This window comes from Trichechus manatus, unplaced genomic scaffold (assembly GCF_000243295.1).
Source record: "Trichechus manatus latirostris isolate Lorelei unplaced genomic scaffold, TriManLat1.0 scaffold00013, whole genome shotgun sequence".
NCBI lineage: Eukaryota > Metazoa > Chordata > Mammalia > Sirenia > Trichechidae > Trichechus > Trichechus manatus.
Genome location: NW_004443949.1, coordinates 13,069,260 through 13,086,762, shown reverse-complemented (window position 1 = coordinate 13,086,762; position 17,503 = coordinate 13,069,260).

Here is a 17,503-nt window from a genome sequence, read left to right as displayed (position 1 = left end):
TCCAAGTCTATTCAGGTTATGGGGAGAATTCAATTCCTAGCAGACTATAAGAATGAGGTCCTCATTTCCTTAGTGACTATCAAACTCCTAGAGGTCTCCTGAATTCCTTGTCATGTGGCCCCTCCTTCTTCAAAAACAGAAATGGAGAGTTTCTTTGTGCATCAAATTCCATTCAAAATTTGAATCTCTGAATTCGGAAAGAACCCATCCCCTTTTAAAGGCTCACCTAATTAGGTCAGGCTCATCCCAGATCATCTTCTTTCCTTAAATTCAAATACGTTACATATGAGTCGATTTCAACTCATGGAGATCCTATGTGTTACAGAGTAGAACTGCTCCATACGGTTTTCTTGGCTGTAATCTTTACAGAAGCATAGTACCAGTCCTTTCTTTCATGGAGCCGCTGAGTGGGTTCAGACTACCGACATTTAGGTTAGCAGTTGAGTGCAAACGTTTTGCTCCACCCAGGGACCTTATGTTATATAACATAATCTAATAGTGAGAGGGAGTAAAATCCATCTTATTCCAAGTTCTAGGGTTTATGCAGAATGTGTGCACTAGGGGGAAGGGATCTTGGGACTCATATTGGAATTATGCCTACCATAAGAGCTAAACTGGAGCAGACATAATGTAATGGAATGTGCACAGGGCTGGACATGTGAAGACTTGAGATTTGTAAATAATGATAATATTTATATCTTGTATCATGTGTTGAGAAGTTACACATCCTCACAGATGATGAACAGGAAGTGAAATATATATTATATAAAGTGATGGTATTATAGAAAAAACACACAGCATGAGAACCAAGTTCAAAATAACAAGTTTGATGGACTACAATTATAAATAGTGTCTGCAGGGAAAGAGGAGAGGCAATTAGCCATGTGGGTATCTGAGAGAAGAGAAGTTCAGATAGTATCTTTACTTATTGGGAAGTTTGCTTTCTTAATCATTAATGGAAATACATAGAAATCACTAATAATTTGTGTCAAAATAAATTCCTCCAAATACAACATTCAATTAAAATAGGCAGTCCCCATAAAAAAAGATTTGTTTACTGCTGTACTCCCAATTCATATAACTGTGCCTGCCTCACCATGAGCACTCAATAAATACTTGATGAATAAGTAAATAATGTCTATGACAGAGTTTGGAACCCTGGTGGTGCAGTGGTAAAGAGCTATAGCTGTTAATCAAAAGGTTGGCAATTCTAATTCTAATCCACTAGCCGCTTCTTGGAAACCCTATGAGGCAGTTGCGCTCTGTCCTATGGGATGGCTATGAGTCGGAATCTACTCAATGGCAATGGGTTTGGTTTGGGTTTTTTTTTTTTTTAATGACAGAGTTCAATGTTAGATATAAACCAAATGATTTGTTTAAGGAAATTATTTTCCTAGTAATACCGGTTACCATTTTTTGAAACCTTCTACACACTAGAAATTTTTCCATTATTTCAGTTCTCAGAACAACTCTATGAAGTAAGGAACATTTTTGCTTATTTTAAACTGAGAAAACTGATGGTTAGAGAGCTTAAGTAATATGCTGTAAATTACAAAGGTAGAGAAAAGTGGAGCTAGCTTTCCATTTTCTGGCTTTAGAGGCTACAATATTATTCACTCACTAAATGTCAAAATGGATTACTTACCATATATTCTCTAATGTCAAAAAATGGAGCCCTGCTAGCACAGTGGTTGGGTGCTTGGCTGCTAACTGAAGGTTGGTGGTTCAAGCTCAGTAGCTGCTCTGCAGGAGAAAGATGCGTCAATCTGCTTCCTTAAGGATTACAGTCTTGGAAACCCTATGGAACAATTCTATTCTGTCCTGTAGGGTCCCTGTGAGTGGGAATTTGACTGGACAGCAATTTTTTTTTCTTAATGTCAAAAAATAGAGAAGACTCCAGATTTGCTACATGAAGAAACTGACACTGAGAACAGATATCAGATCAGAAACTATAGTTTGAACCTGTGTTTGCACAGACGACTGAGAAGACATCAACAGAGAGGGCTTTAGAGAAGTTAGAAAGAGATTAAAATACCCCAAGCCAGACTTTAGCCCCAACAAGAAACATTGTACATTGTCTGAGCAAATAAAACTCAATCAAAATAAAATACAGTCATCATAGTGATGAATAAGAGAATTTATTTCTTCATTGTTCTTAAATTTTAGGAACTTTGATTTCATGTGTATCTTCATCACAAAGCCTAGGCAGGTGATTTGCTGGATTTTTAAACTTTTTTCGGATTAATGTTGACAACTTTAATTTGTTACCATTTCTGATCACATTTAAGGCTTATAGAAATGTAATCTTCGTTGTGCCAGCTAGAGGTATGTTCATTATATTTGCAATCTTCTATAACGTATAAATGAAAGTGAAATGTTTACAGCATGACTTAGAATTTCAGAATCTACTAACTGTGTTTAAGAAAGAAGTTTATTCTTTTTAAATTTTAACAGAAAAAAATTTTAAAAGATGTATTAATATTATTTTAATCTCTCATTACTGAAAATAAAAAGATAGATTGCTCTTACAAAGTGAAGATATTTTATCTAGACATTCTAATTTATTTTCTCCAAATTAATTTTCATGAGTACATGCACTTAAGTTATTCTAAGCCATAGTAATTTGGCAGAGAAGTTTGGTTTTAATATAAGTTACCAAATCACGCAAATAAACAAGTATCCACTTGGAAAAATTGGAGATTCAGTGGGAGAAGATTCGAATCTGTCCAACATCGCCTTGTATGATGCTTACATCACTCTTCAATCACATAATTTTTAAGAGGAATATGATTCCAATCAGCTAGTCAATCAGTATTCATTTACCTCTGATGAAGGGATTGTTAGGATGAAGGGATTGTTAGGAAAGTACTTGCTAGGCTGATCCTTATATGAAGATTTTTGTTAAAAATTGCTTTTTGATAACACTGGCACTTATAAAATACCATATAAGTCTTAATTTTTTTTAAATTCTATTATCAAGAAAAACACTGTCAGGAAATTCTACATCATTTTAATCCTTTAGCTGAGAGAGGAAAGAAACGGTAATTAAAGTCTGAAGGTGTTTATGTTTTGGTACATTCTTATACTAATCCATGGTGCAATTAGCAGATAACTTTATATTTAAAATTAATCTTTAAGTACTTACAGATTTCAAGATGGAAAATTTATGAAGAATTAAGTTATATTGTAGTACTATGGTGACTAGATGGGCTGAATGAAACTTCGAGTTCAAACATCCAATGTAAAGAATAAATTGGTGACAATAAATAAGTTAGTTTGATGCAATAACTGGGCTGGAATTTTAGTGCCAGAAGTTAATGTGTTCCCTCCTCTGGGAACCCACTAGAATAATAAAAATACTATTTTTTGAAGCACTGTCAATAAAAAAAGAGATCACAATCAACCAATTAACCCACTATGGAGAATATTTGATACAACGAAATTTAGACATTTACGTTAAAGCAAGGAAAAGCATAAAATAAATATATACATCTTCAGAAAGAGAATTTTGGTCTGCATTGTGTATTAAGTAGATGCTTGAAGCTGCAAGATACAGCGAAGTGAACAGTGGCATTGGCTGGAGGGAGGGAGAGTCTAAACTATGCATAGCTAGCTGTGCTAGTTGTATTATTTAGCTGAGAGTTGGTTAAGCACTTGAGTGATTTCACCAGTGACCTAGGCTCTCCTGTCTTAGTGTGTCAGCGACGTCCAATCACCCTTTGTAAGTTGACCGCTGCATCTGCAAGCATGTCATACTCACATAACAGTGTCCTAAGAGGCAGAGAAGGCAACTGTACCCTATTTGAACCTTGAATTGTTAATTAATGAACTAAGTCATTACCGCAAGTTTCCTTAAATAATATATTGTCAGGAAGATAATCATTCTTTCCCAACCCAGCAGCTATAATGTAGCTCAGAACAGCATGTATTTTTCATTTCCAGTCTCTACCTTAAGGGCTAGGCTCTGTCAGGATAGAAGATGAGAGAGGAGTAAGACTGTTGGTTAGGTTGCCAACACTGAATGCAACAATACTACAGAACCCAGTGGTCCCTCTGTGGTCTTTTGTTTGGACTATTTAAATCTAAGAGCACAATCATTTCAAATGGGCTGCTCTAGAATTGGAAAAAACAAAACAAAACAAAAACAATCAAATGCGTAAGAGTATATGTCAATTGCATTATTATTAAAACTATTATGTGTTTATATACATATATATAGAATTTCTGGAATGATTCACAAGAAGATATGAACAGTGCTTACATGGGAATTGAAAGAGTAAGAATTGGGAGAGGATTTTAATTTAAGTCTTTTAATGCTTTCAGGAATGTGAGTGTGTGTGTGTCTTGTACATCGGATCATTGTTTCGCATAACTGGTTCCTCCCTTCCACACAACAGGACCGTATGCTTACCCGTCTCATCTAACTTGCAGTGTCTCCCGTAGATGGAGTCTATTTTCCATGGGACTTGTTTTGGCTCATGCAATGATGCTGAAATGATATAGTCTGTTTTCAGTAGATGCTTAAAAACACATATATTTCCAGCTGCTCTCCTGCTCTTCACTTTCTTCTGGATAAGGGCTGGTCTCCAGGCTGGGTGCCAAAATGAGAAGACACTTACAGCAAGAGCAAAGCAATTGCCAACCCACAGTCAATCGGTAACATACAATCATAAACACTACAGTGTAGGGGTCATTTATTACTGCAGCCTCACATAAAAAAAAGAAAAACTGAGTGAAATATTAAAATATGTTTATAATAAAATTCAGGTTAAATTATGTCTTTGAATTTATTTATGAATCATTAAATTTGTGAATTTTTAAAGACACTTTGATTATGGTTACTTTATCAAAAACTTTCTGAGTCCTAACAAATAGCACGTAGTGATGTATTAGATTAAATAAATGTCTGGGCATAATTGAGAGACACCTAATAAAATTTGTTCTTTGGATTATAAATGTATTCAACAGCATAGCACAATTTTATTTTATTTCAGCTTATTCCATAATTCAATATATATATTTATCTATGTTGTCACTTCAATATTATTATCCTTCAAATTTTTGAAATTCACATAAAATTTGGGCTTGATGAAATTATTACAATTTACCAAAAGTTAAATTTTAAAATATACCAATAAGGAGACATGTCATCAGGAGGGATATGTTATCAGGATGGACCAGTCCCTGGACAAGGACATCATGCTTAGTGAAGCAGAGAGTCAGTGAAAAAGAGGCAGACCCTCAGGGAGATGGATTGACTCAGTAGCTGCAACAATGGGCTCAAACATAGCAAAGATTGTGAGGATGGCGCAGGATGAGGCAGTGTTTCAGTCTGTTGTAGATAGGGTTACTATGAGTCAGAACTGACTCGACAGCACCTAACACCAACAACAAAAATAAGGGGATTAGTTGTCAGAAGAAACCTAGAAGGAGTTGCACATGATTTGACTGAAGTCACAGTGTTTAGCGAATTTCACAGTTGGAAGGCTCTGATAATGCAGACGTTTCAACAGGCTTGTTTTAAAGTGGTCTAGTTTTTTCTCTGTTTCACAACATGAGAGACACTGACTTTTAGCAACAATCTTATTTTCCTGGCACATCTCAAGAAAAATGTGTGTGAGACTTTATGCAAAATCAATGTGTAAAACAAAAGTTGAGAAGGAAGATTTGTAAAACTAATATGTTCTTGCCTAACAACAAGTATTTGAAAAAAACAACACAAGAATTTCAAACTTGGGAAGAGGTGATGAATATTTTGTTTCTGGGTGGCACAAATGATTAATCTGCCAACTACTAGCCAAAAGATTGGCAGTCTGAACTCACTCTGTGGCACCTTGAAAGAAAGCCCTGGCTGTCTGCCTCTGAAAAGTACATAGCCTTGAAAACACTATGGAGCAGTTCTACTCTGAAATACAAGGTCACCATGAGTAAGAATTGACATGACAACTAGTTTGGCTTTGATATCTCCAAATTAAGTCTTCTTAGGATGAAGGATAAAGTGCCAGGAAATGCTGGGATGTTGGGCCTCCTTTTGACTCTTACAAATATAATTGTGCAGTGACAGGGGAGACAGTGTTGCTCGGAGCAGGACCCCTGCCAACAAGGAACCTAGAAATTCCGCTTCTAGAAACTATCCTGGAAAATATGTTAACATATATTGGCAAATATGTATTGAATATACCTAGTGAAGATGCTTACTACAAGTACTATTTACATATAAGAATATCAAAAGCAACCTAAATATCCAAGAAAAACATTCTGATATGGTAAATTAGATTTCATCAGTACACTGGAATCTTACAAAACAAAAAGAATAATAAACATAGATCTACACATTCGATTAAGGAATACACTCAGTTTATTTGAATTGAAATAAGCAAATCCAAACAGACTTAATTTTTCACTTTGATTAAAACTGTTATGTACAGCAGTTCTGTGAATTGCAAAAAATATTTTTCCTTAAAAAGGAACGTGGAGCTTTGAAGTAGGAAACTTTTTTCATATGCTTATTAGTATTGTTTTAATTTTCTATCCCATGAATATAATATTCTGTATAGAAAAAAGTTACTAAAATGAAAATATAAAATGCCAAAAAATCCATATATTTATAAAGATAATGACCAAAAATTCAAAATCGCCGTTTCTTACCCTCTGACTTGTCTTGATCAAATTTTAGTCAGACGTTTCTCCTGCCCTTAGATGCCTGAACTTTGACTTGCTTGCAAGCCTGAGTAGGCACTAAAATGCAGACTATGACCCCATTAACAGCTTCTCAAGAATTAGCTGACCACAACTAATTTAATTTGGTGTTTCCTGTCAAACCCAGCCAACCATGCAGTCTGCTTATTCTCTCTTTCCTATTGTCATTTTTAGCAGAATGCCTTCTACTTATTACATTAAGACGTTAGAAACAATCAGGTGATACTTCAACAAGTAGCAACCACCTATTCTGCTAACTCATCTGCATCTCCACCCACAAAAGTCACCACTAATCTCCCCATTAAAACAAAATTCTGTATGCAACATTTCTAATTCATCTCCTTCCATTCTGTCTTGAACCCATTGCACATCAATTCTATTTTTATTTCAATCATAATGTGGAAAGTATTTTTATTCAGTTCACAGTGTTATCAACATTGCCCAATCCAATTGCAAGCTTGACCTTTCAACAAACAATATTTGACAAATTTAATCTCTACCTCCGTGTTGAAATATTGTTATTTTTTTAAACTTCGTTTAAAAACACCAGCCTCTCCTGGTGTTTGTCCTACATCACTTGCCAGTGTTCGCAGTCTACTTTGCTCTTTCATTTTCATCGTCGACACCGTTAATAATTTAAAGTCTCAGGGCTGAGCTCTGAAACCTCTCTTCTTTATCAAAACTTACACTTTTTAACGTTGTCTAGACCTCATGACTTTAAATATCATCTAAAAGCTAACGACTCCTACATTAATATGTCAGTCTGAAACTCGTCTGATTTGCAGGCTTTTATCCAATTCTGCAATCAACATGTCTCACATCCACAGGCTGCTCAACCTTAATGCGTACACCAGACTCTACATTTCCTGTCACACTGCAAAACATGCTTTGCAGCAAATAGCTACTCCACTCCTCTCGTCATTTATGCCCCAAACATTGTCATCCATAATCCTTCTTGTACACTCCACAAGTCCATCAGCATATCTTATTGTCTCTGTGTTAAAAAAAATATATCCAAGCAGTTATGCCACTAAGGTTAGTGTCACCCAGAGTGGTAACTCATGGTGTCACCTCCCTTGTGGGCGGGGCTTGTCAGAGAACTCCCAACTAGTGGGCGGAGTGGCCCCCGGCCCTGCCCTGTCCCGCCCCAAGGAGGGATGAACACTGGTCATGCGGCCTGCCCCTCTCAGCTCTGCCCGGCGGTGGCTTCCCCCACTCTTCTCCTCTCCCATTGGCCAAGGAGGAGATCCTTCCCTCGGCATAAGGGTGGGCACCGCAGCCCCGTCTCCCTCACCCTGATAGGTGACGGGGGGAACGAGTCACTGCACTGGGTGACGGATGGCACCAACCCTAGTGACATCACTGCCTTAGCAGCCCCTCCGTTGGCGGTACTGACACCACTACCACAGATCCTGGGGTCATTTTGGTGTCACCCTCTCTGACAGTGTCAGGGAGTATGGTGCACACCCCCCACACCCCGTAGTGATGCCACTGTATCCAAGTAACCATCATCTCTAACTAGTCTTATATCATGGCTGTTCTTATATCCTTGTAGTTATTCTCCGCCAGAGTCAGCCACTATCAAATCTAAATCAGATAATGGCACTCATTTTCTCAAACTCTTACAATCGTTTCCACCTCGGAGTAAACGCCAAAATCCTTACAATGACTACCAACACCCTGCATGATGTATCACCCCGTCACTGCTGTCTCTCTACTTCCTTCCCCATCACTCTCCATTTTATTTTCTCTGCTAGGGCACAGTGTCATCCTTGCTTTTCCTAGTTCTCAGGGTCTTTATGACATGACTCACTGAATTACTTCTTCCATATCTTTAAGGGCCGCCTTCACACTGAGACCAAACTTGTCCCTTCCATTCAAAATCTTAACTCTCTCCCTTGGCACTTCCTAATTCATTCCTTGCTGTATTTTTTCTCTACAACATTATCATCTGAGGAAGTACACGTTTGACCTATTAATTTGCTTGTTGCCTATCGTCCTTCCCTGAAATGTAATATACATGAGGTTTGGAATGTTTATGATTTCTCTTTTTTTATGTAATTTATTCACTTAGAAAAGTGTCTGGAACATAGAGGTACTCAAAAATCTATGTTGACTGAATGAATCCGCCAGATAATGTCATACTGCCTTCCCGAGCAGTTGTTTGATATTCATATTCTCACTTCCTGAAAGTGTCTGTTTTCATATCACTTCGCCAAAGTTTTTCATTCATAAACATGTTGCTGTTTATGAATATTGGTAGCTGGAAACATTTATCTAATTACTATTGTAAAATATATTTCTTCAAATCACGAGTCATCTTTCCAGTGTTTTTCTTTTTCTTTTGCTGTTAGCTGCTTGTTGATTTCCTCTGCCCGCTTTTAGATTGTTTTGTTCTTTCCCTTAATGATTTTTTTAAATAAGAAATCTAAAGATATTTAGGAATTTGGCATTTTGGTTTTGTATTGTGTTTTATGTATTACCCCATTTTTAATTTCTTTTTGGGTGTTACTTTGAATTATTATGTAGTCGTATTTATGGATATAAATGTATCCTTCTCTTTGTTTATTGTTCTCTGAATTGTTTGGCATGCTTGAAAATAAAGATAATTCCTTCAAAGTCAAACCTTGAGATAGTTAAAAGTTTACTTGAGAATAAATACACATATAACGGGGTGTGTAACTTGACAAGATGAGTGTGAGAACTAAAGATAATTCATAAAGAACTTATTACATTATCTATTCACTAGAGAATTTGAGAAACCCACACATGTAGGGCTAAGGACAATGTCTCTATCCTGTTGTTTTTTGAATTTTCATTTTCTTGTTTTGCTAATTATTTGGTGCATTGTTCATCCTGACATATTCACTATGTAAATTTTCTTGTGTGATTGTGGATAAAATAATTACCGAGCTATTTCATCACTTGCATCTGCACTTGTTGGAAAATTAGAGTTTCGCAGAGTTGTTATCAAATGCTTTAAAACCAGTTTAATGTGTCACTGGAGTTTCAAATATGGACAATTTAAAAAGTAGTCTTCCGGCTTTTGTATTTTGTAAGCATCTGTACTGCATGCCAGTTAGTGATGAATAGCATCTTTTCTGTTACTCCACTTTTTGGTAATGTGAGGACATTTTCAAATCATCAAAGATACTGAAGCGAGGAAAATCCTAGATTGGGTATCTCTGTAAATGTACACATTTAATACCAGATACTCGTCTAAGAATATGTGTGCAGTAGTGCGGGTATAAGCATTACATTTATACAGACGAGATAAAAATGCTTAAATAAGTAAATAATTTGTCCCATATCACAATGCTACTTAGCATTTAAGTGGTAAAACAAAACTTAAACTGTTGCTTTTTAATTAAAAAAAAAAAAAAGTTCTTTCTGTATTCCTTTGTATTTCGTCCTAAATCCATAAAATCACACCAGTTCCCAGTATTTGAGAGTGGATGTGAGATTCATTCTTTCATCAGCATTATAGTAATCTAAGCTAACACCTGTAGGATCAGAAGGAGGCAACCATGCAAGAAAGTGTGTTTGAGCTTTCCAAACAGAATGGGAAACAAGTACATTAGATCCGAGATAGGATACATTCAGCATAATGAAGCGAAAGATGAAGGCCAGTGAGGCAGGAGAGAAGCAAATGGGGTATATGTGAGTATGGTAATTGTTAGGAGAGAAAGACATAGAGTTATACAGAAGCCAGATCTTGTAGGTATTGATTTGGTTTGTTCGCCTGTTTGTTTGCTTCTTCATTTGTTTGGCTGATAGCTATAAACACACTCGCTATTTTTATTTTCTTGTGAGAACAAGAGCAATACAAATCTAATAGACTCTCCAAAGGTGGTGGAACAGGGTGAAATAGATGACCTATGAATATATCCTCAAGTTATATGTTTGCATAAATCTAATTATAAATAAAGATAAATGCTGTATATTTGATGAATATCTTATTTAAGTCCTGTCTGTATTATTCTTTGGAACTTCAATAAAATGTTTACTTACACCTATGTGTTATTAGCACGTTATTAAAGCTATTTGGGAATTAAAAAAATCATTCTATGTAGCAGTAGAAATGGACAACTGTATTTTTTTTATTTATAGAAAATATTTATTGGGTTAGAAAAGATCTATTCAAAGTTTGATAAAAATTGTTTCTTAATTTATTGTTACAAAAAGACAGATAACACAGTATTTACAAATACAACAATTTTCATGGGTGCAATTCAATAATACCATCTTATGTAACCGGGAGATTTGTCACTATGAGTCAAGACTGACTTGATGGCACCTAATAACAACTCTAGGCTGATCAGCATACTGCCGTGCAAAGGTAATACTTGCTTTGCTGTAACATCCTGAATTTTGTGATTTAAAAAAAAACAAAAAAAAAACCTTTTGATTACAAAGGACCAGGTACTATCACTCAGTGACTTTGTACAAGTTCTTAATTTCCGTGCTAATTTAAATGACTCCATTGTCCTACCACACTGGGGAGGGGGGAATAAATGAGTCACCTTGTTTCACAATGTGAAGTGTCATCTCTGATATTATTGGTCGTTGGCAATGTGTTAGGCAAACTGATTTTATGTGCTGGAGCAAAACCCATGGCTCATAAACTCAACAGAGGTGAATGAGTTATGATAGTCTTGGAAATACATTAATGAAATTCTGTAAACATCACCATGGTACATTAGTCTTCATCACATTTGGCTTTTATTAAACACACAGATAGATGGGAGGCTGTCATGTATGCTGATTGTTTTGTTTTTTCCAAATGACCTAAGGAAATTTAAGAGCTTTTTTGTTTTTTTCTTCCCCAGATATTTTAAAGTCATGCGTCAAGGATAAAATTGAATAGTTTGGTGATTTAAAGAATGAGACAGTTTAGCATTTTGTCATCATCACGATTATTTAATATTTATCAAGGGCCAGTAATGTGCTGGATGCCACAAAAAAATACGGACACTACAAAAACGAAGTCTCTGCACTAAATGTCTGTTCGCTTATTTTCTCTAAAGACTTGAGAAAATTCAACGTTTCCTTTAATGAATGCTTTGAAAGCTGAAGTTTTCCATCAGAACTAATGGGGCATAGGTTATTAGGAAGGACAAAACTGATCTTTTCATTTGAAGGTGAAATAGACATCAAAATGAAGCTATACCAACTAATAATAAAAATTCAAATTTTTAGCTCATTGAAGGGTAAAGTTATTATATTGACCTGATTATTTGAACGTTCAGCTTTTGAATAAAAATTAAAAACGTGAATTAAAATCAAGGATTTTCTTTTTTTGGTACATTTGGACAATATATAACAGATCATGTAATCAATTATATTTTGAAACTGGAAAATGGCATCATTTTCAAAATGTGAAATAATATACACTCCAAAACCTCATAAACAAAGTATTTTGTATGTACACTTGAGCTCTATACAAACATTCCTACTGTAATACATCCTATATATTATTGTCAAAGTAAACTATCTTAAACACCAAACTCATCTTTCTTTCTAAACTTGTTTTCCATGATTCTCCTGTATATAGTCTTCATTGCAGCCAAACTTTCTATTCAGTGCCTCAGTGCCTGTATTCATCCTACCCCCATCCTTCCTCTCTCTCTCTGCATGCGTGTGTGTTTATACATACATATATACGTGCGTGTGTATACATATATATATACATACACATATACGTATGTATATATGTGTATGAGTATACATATATGTATATATATACACACACACACACACCCGTTGCTGCCAAGTCAATTCGGACTCATAGCGACCCTATAGGGCAGAGTAGAACTGCCCCACAGTGTTTCCAAGGAGCCTGGTGGATTCGAACTGCCGACTGATGTATATATAAAATCCATCGCCTACACTTGCTTCCTGTATGTGACAAGATAACATCATGTTACACTGCTGGTGCCTTTACTATGGGACATTGCACAAGTTCCTCATGTAAAGATCTCTTATTTCATTTGCTGTTACTCAGTTTTTAAAATTTTGTCTATTATTATGTTATTGTTGAGTTTTTGTATCTCTTAACCACTAATCACAATACAATGCTGATATTCTCTAAACATTTAGTGTTGTTAGCTGGATATATTAATAAGTAGTATGGAATGTATAATAGGACATGAATAGCGAGAAGAGGCTTTTCAAATGTCTGCTGAAGAATAAAAATTAAAGAAATGAATATACATGAAGATTTTTAATGCAATGAATGCAATGATTCTAATATGAGACTTAGAGCATTTATAAATTTCATCTTAATACCTGCATAAAATGTGGAAATAATTACTATTTGCTTGTAGGATTTTTGTAATATTTTAATGCCTTTCAGACTTCTGACATTGCCTTTAAGGGAGTATAGATATCGGTTTATTGTTGTTAAGGAAATAGAATGCTAGTTATTCTTTTCATCTATTTTAAATCGAGATTTTGTGTCAATTATCAGGTACTTTAACAGTATTATTATATAGGAAAATTTAATTTCATTAACAGTGTGGCAATATCTTTTAAGCACTAAGCATTTTAGTTGTACTGGATTCTCACTATTGTAAATAGGTTTATTAGATTACTATATAATAGTAACCAATGTAGTTTTATTCATAAATGGTCTCTTTAGTAAATTTCAATCAGATTTCTATGTATTCTAATAAAAGCAGTACATATCAGTACAGAGCATTAGAGTTATACTTAACTGACAACTAATACTCAGAGTGCACATTTTAACCCACATTCAAATATTCTTATTGTATCTTTGTTAATATTATATTAAAAATGATCAAAAATGATAGACTGGCCTCATTCATTTATTTCCCTCTACCCCAAGATATCAATAATGGTAGAAAGGGAATAAAAATGTTATGAACCAAACAATGAAGATAATCAAAGTGCATGTCATCAAGACTGCTCAAAATGATTGAAAACAATTCCTCCATTTGCATAATTTCACATATTGTTAGTTCAATAGTATAGCTTTCAAATTATTATTCTCAGTCTTCCTTGCTGGGATAAAGGCTTGTAACCTGCAATATGCAAACTGGATGTGCCCCTGTATTACAGATTGAATTGTGTCCCCTGAAAAATATGTGTTGAATCCTAACTCTTAAGCCTGTGGATGTTTTCTTTGCCATGTGAACGAGGCCATTTATCAGAGTAAAGTGTGTCCTAAACCTAATCGTTTCTGAATAATAAGAAGCAAGATAGACACAGAGGCAAGGAATTCCATACAGGGGGCAGACAGATGCTATCTGAAGATGACAGAGACAGATTTATCTACAAGCCCAGGAATTCCAAGTATTGCCAGCTACTAGCAGTTGAAATAGTCAAGGAAGGATCTCGCTCTAGAGCCACATTCTGAATTTGAGCTTCTAGACTGTTATAACAATGAGAAATCAATTTCTGTTCTTTAAAGTCATCCACTTGTTTTATTTCTGTTACAAGAGCAATAGGAAACTAACACACACTTTAAGGCTTATTTTTAAATGTGCACACTGTAAAGTAACTTAATGCAGGAAAATAGATTTTCTGGCAATTATGGTGGCAGTTATTCAACTGGTCAGAAGTAGCCATAGTGAATCTTTAGTTGTCTAATAACTAGGCACCAAAGATGGGGGCAATGCTGTTTGTAATTTGTTTTTTGCACTATGTAGCATTAGTATTTGGATCTCTGGCTATCCATGTTTCTATAAGCCACATAATAGCTATTAATAGATTATTTTTTTCTTTAGCTATCAAGAGCAGATTTTACTATTTGTAAGGGTGTTTTCTAGTGGAAAAAAAATTACTTCAAGAAACAATTGCAATTAATAAAGTTCAATGGCACGCTCTTTTTGTATTGCTTATCTGATCTGGTGACAATCCAGCACTACAGAAAAGGACACAGGGAGACTGAGAATTAAGAGCACCCATTGGTGAATGAGTTATTTAAAATTTCACAATTGCTCATCTGGATCATAGTGCCTATGGGAAGCAACGCTATAACAAATCAAGGGCCACTTCAAATTGCACCAATGATATTAATGATAAAATTTCACAAATTCAATTTTTAAATTATTGGCTTAAGCCCAGTCGTAGAAAATGGAGATTGCGATGATGTTCTACTCTTTTACCTCCTGTAGCCAGAGTGCTAACAAAATGGACAATCAAATGCATGATCTGATTCTGGAAATTCCTGAATTATAAAATAGAATGTTTTCACTTTCTAAGCTTCTCACAGGAAATTTAGGAAATAATTGAAAATAAGGATGATCAAAAAAAAATTAGAGTAGATACATAAGAGTTTTTTAGCTTTTGATAATACAAAAACACACACACAAATTTCTCACCAAGACAATCAGCATCTCCTCTTCTGTTCAGTGCAGTTATTGTTACCTTGCTTGAAAAGCTTGTAAGGATCTTGCAGAAAAATATGCCAAATAATGGGAAGAGTGTTCTAAATAACCAACTCCAACTACCCTTCACTGTCCACAAACTCAGTCGTACATTATACACCTTGGGGCCAATTTTAAAAACAAATTTGAGAGGAGGAGACTTACAACACAAAATAATGCAAGTTTTGCTATTGTTTGTATGAATAAAACTGGGATTTGTGTGTAAAAATGGATTTCTGTGATATTAGACGATGGGATGAGAATTATATTAGAATATGTTGAATTTATAAATATTAGTTCACCTGCTAGATAGATTGAATTTGATGCACTTCCTCAAACTGCTAAATGCGGTGGTAATTGACTGCTCAGTAAAGCTTGACAGTAACCTGCAGTAACCTGTCTCAATGGGATTCCACATTAAATGAAGCTGAGATGTCAGAAATCCTTGGTATAATGTAGACATAAGATTCCAAGACTACTGAAGATAGAAATGTTGCCATGGATTTATGTTGCGTGTTCTGCTTAGCTGCCACTTACATGTGTTCCCTGATGGGACCAAGAAATTAATCGTTTCAAGATGCCTTGAGAAATTCTGAGGTGAGGAGACAGCAAGTATCTTTTAAAAATATTGTTTTGGCTGTTTTTTAACAGAAATGTGGATGTTCAACGCTGCCTATGAAATGCATTGCCTGATTTCAATGTGAATGATAAAATGATAATGTGGCAGAAGTAAACTAACATTATTGAACTACCAGATGATGTGTGCATGCTTACCTTCATAGTCACTGGGTCCTGGCTCTAATCAGCACAGATTGATTTCCAAAACTAGTTGGTAGTAGTTAATTAATCATAAAGGCGCTCACTCATCAATACCAAGAAATTTGGAAGACAGCTACCTGGCCAACTCACTGCAAGAGATCCATATTTGTGCCTATTCCAATGAAAGGTGATCCAACAGAATGAGGAGATTATTAAACACTATCATTAATATCAGAAGCAAGTAAAATTTTGCTGAAGATAATTCAAAAGCAGTTGCAGCAGTTCATTGACAGGGAACTGCCAGAAATTCAAGCTGGATTCAGAAGAGAACATGGAATGAGGGATATCATTGCTGATGTCCGATGGATCTTGGCTGAAAGCAGAGAATACCAGAAAGATATTTACCTGTGTTTTATTTACTATGCAAAGACATTCAACTGTGTGGATCATAACAAATTATGGACAATATTGTGCAGAATTGGAATTCCAGAACACTAAATTATGCTCATGCAGAACTTGTACATAGACCAAGAGACAGTCATTCCAACAGAACAAGAGACTACTGCAGGGTTTAAAATCAGAAAAGGTGTGCATCAGGATTGTCTACCTTCACCATACTTATTTGCTCTCTATGTTGAGCTGAGAAGCTGAACTGTGTGAGGAGGAACACAGCATCAGGATTGAAGGAAGGTTCATTAACAACTTGTGATGTGCAGATGACAACCTTGCTTGTGGAAAGCAAAGAGGGCTTGAAGCACTTACTGATAAATACCAAAGACTACAGTATTTAGTATGGATTAAACCTCAACATAAAGAAAACAAAAATACTCACAACTGGATCAATAAGCAACATCATGATAAACAGAGACATTAATGAAGTTGTCAAGGATTTCATTTTACATGGATCCACAATAAACACCCATTGAAGCAGCAGTCAAGATATCAAAGAATGTATTTGCATTGGGCAGGTCTGCTGCAAAAGACCTCTTTAAAACGTTAAAAAAGCAAAGATGTCACTTTGAGCACTAAGGAGAATCTGACCCAAGTCATGGTATTTTCAATTGCCTCATATGCATACAAAAGCTGCACAGTGAATACGGAAGACCAAAGAATTTATGCCTTTGAATTATGGTGTTGGTGAAGAATATTAAATATACCATGGACTGTCAGAAGCAGGAAGAAATCTGTCTTGGAAGATGTATAGCCAGGATGCTCCTTAGAAACAAAGATGGAGAGACTTTGTGTCACATACTTTACACATGTTATCAGGAGGGACAGTCCCTGGAGAAGAACATCAAGCTTGGTAAAGCAGAGGTTCAGCGAAAAAGAGGAAGACCCTTGATGAGAAGTATTGACACAATGATGGGCTCAAGCATACCAATAATTGTGAAGATGGCGCAGGACCGGGCAATGTTTCGTTCTGTTGTACATAGGGTCACTATGACTGGGAATCTATTCAATGACACCTAACAACAAAAACAACAGAAAAACAACCTTGAAAGGCTTTCCAAAATATTGAAAACCTTTCCACCAATACTTTCTTTAATACCTTAATGTTCTCTGGCCATTCTTAGGAAATATAATCCCATTCTGGTTCTCTATTTATACATAAAAAATATATTCTAACCATTCTTATGTCTATACATCTTCTGGTC